Source organism: Mastomys coucha, unplaced genomic scaffold (assembly GCF_008632895.1).
Source record: "Mastomys coucha isolate ucsf_1 unplaced genomic scaffold, UCSF_Mcou_1 pScaffold22, whole genome shotgun sequence".
Taxonomy (NCBI): Eukaryota; Metazoa; Chordata; class Mammalia; order Rodentia; family Muridae; genus Mastomys; species Mastomys coucha.
In genome coordinates, this window is record NW_022196905.1 from 183,893,242 (window position 1) to 183,895,687 (window position 2,446).

Here is a 2,446-nt window from a genome sequence, read left to right on the forward strand (position 1 = left end):
TGCTTCATTCCTTCTTAAAAGGGGGAACAAAATGCCCATGGAAGGAGTTGTAGAGGTTAACTGTGGAGCAGAGACTAAAGGGAGGACAATTCAGAGACTGCTCCACCTGGGAATCCTTCCCATATTCAATCATCAAATCTAGACACTATTGTGGATGTCAACAAGAACTGGATGACAGGAGTCTGAGATAGCTGTCTCCTGAGAGGCTCTGACAGAACCCGAGGCTCATAGCCATCCATTGGACTGAGCACAAGGTCCCCAATGAAGGAGCTAGAGAAAGGATCCAAGGAGCTGAAGGGTTTGCAGCCCCTTAGGAGGAACAACATGAACTAGTACCCTCAGAGCTCCCAGGGACTAAAACTCCAAAGAGTACTCGTGAGGGGACTCGTGGCTCCAGCAATGTGCATATAGCAGAGGATGGCCAAGTCGGTCATCAATGGGAGGAGAGGACCTTCCTTGGTCCTGTGAAGGTTCTATGCAGTGTAGGGGAATGTCAGGGCCAGTAAGCAGGAGGGGGTGGGACGGTGAGCAGGGGGAGGGAACAGGGGATTATTTTATTTTTCTTTCTCATTTTATTTATTTTTTTGGAGGGGAACCTGGGAAAGGAGATACTGTAAATAAGAAAACATGTAATAAAATAAATAAATAGCTAAATATTTTTAAAAAAATCTTTTTTAAAAAAACAGGAGGAGCAAGTGGTGCTGAAGGCACAGCACAGCAGTAAACCCAGTCCTGGCGTGCCCCTTTGCTTTTGGACTGGCAGCTAGCTCCCTAGCCTCCATAACTACGAGAGCGTACTTTTCTAGTGTTTGAGGTAGTGTTTGTCACTGTGGACTTCAGAAGTTTAATAGAACTCCTGGAAATGATATCAAAATAGCTTCGACAACTTCTCCCTAATGGACTGGTGCATCAATACTGATGATTAGTAACTCCCTCTTGGGAAAGTCTCATTGTTAGTCCTGGCTGAGCGGCATTTGCTGCTGTGAGCCAGGTTGGCCTCAAACTCACTGAGACCTGTCTGCCTCTGCCTCCTGGATGCCGGGAGCAAAGATGTAGACCACCACACCCCAACCTTCTGATATATTTTAAAGAACAATGAAATGCTCTGTCTCTCCTTTTAAAAGAAAAAACATAGTTGGGAAAATAGTTATTTGTTATATGTGAATATACTGTAGCTGTATTCAGACACTACAGAAGAGGGAGTCAGATCTCATTACAAATGATTGTGAGCCACCATGTGGTTCCTGGGATTTAAACTCTGGACCTCTGGAAGAGCAGTCAGTGCTCTTAAACACTGTGCCATCTCTCCAGCCCCTCTCCTTTTTTCTAAGACAGAGTACCTCTATATAGTTTTAGCTGAGCCCAGAGCTCAAGGCTGACGAGGCTGGCCTCAAACTCAAAGATCTGCCTGCCTCAGCCTCCTGAGTGCCATGCACCACGACTGGCTATTTTCTTTCCTTTTCTTTTTTGTTCTTTTTCGAGACAGGGTTTCTCTGTGTAGCCTTGGCTGTCCTGGAACTCACTCTGTAGACCAGGCTATCCTTGAACTCAGAAATCTGTCTGCATCTGCCTCCCAAGTACAGGCGTACGCTGCCACCACCACCCGGCCTGGCTATTATCTTCCCTTTTTTTTGTTTTGTTTTTTTGTTTTTCTTCGAGCCAGGTTTCTCCATGTAGCCTTCCTTGGCTGTCCTGGAACTCACTTTGTAGACCAGGCTGGCCTCAAACTCAGAAATCCACCTGCCTCTGCCTCCCAAGTGCTGGGATTAAAAGGCTTGCGCCACCACCGCCCAACCGGCTATTATCTTGTTAATGCACTTTTACCTTTTTCCAGAAATGTAACTCATTTCTAGTGTTTTATTTCCTTTTATTTTGAAATATCTAAAATCTTCAGATGGATCAACTTTATTATAACTATTCACATTTAACTATGATTAATATAGTTTGGTACAATGAAGAAAACAAAAATAAAAAAATAAAATTTAGAAATATGTATTTTTTTGTTGACTACTGCCAAACTTACCCATTCTTTAGGATTGTCACATTTACCATGAAGCACATTTTTAAAGGTCAAAGCTAGGCAATTAGGAACTGCATAATTAAAAATAAGCAATATTCTCTGAAGTATGCAAAAAACAACTCTTATCACCTTCAAGAGTGTAGATTATGGTTTTGAACTGCTTTCACCATTGACCTTGTCGGAACTATGCAGTGGGATACAAAAGGTCTTAAAATTATAAAATTAAGCAAATAAAAAAAAATACAAGCATGTCTTCTAGAGTTGCAAAAGTATTTTAGCCATCGAATCTATCCTTACAAGTAATAATACATACATAATGCATGTATCCCCAGAGCCTCTGCCATTAAGACTACCCAGTCTGAGGACAATCTGTCTTGGCTTTCAGCATTTCTTCCCTGGTTTTGCATGGGTTAGGATGTGAATCTT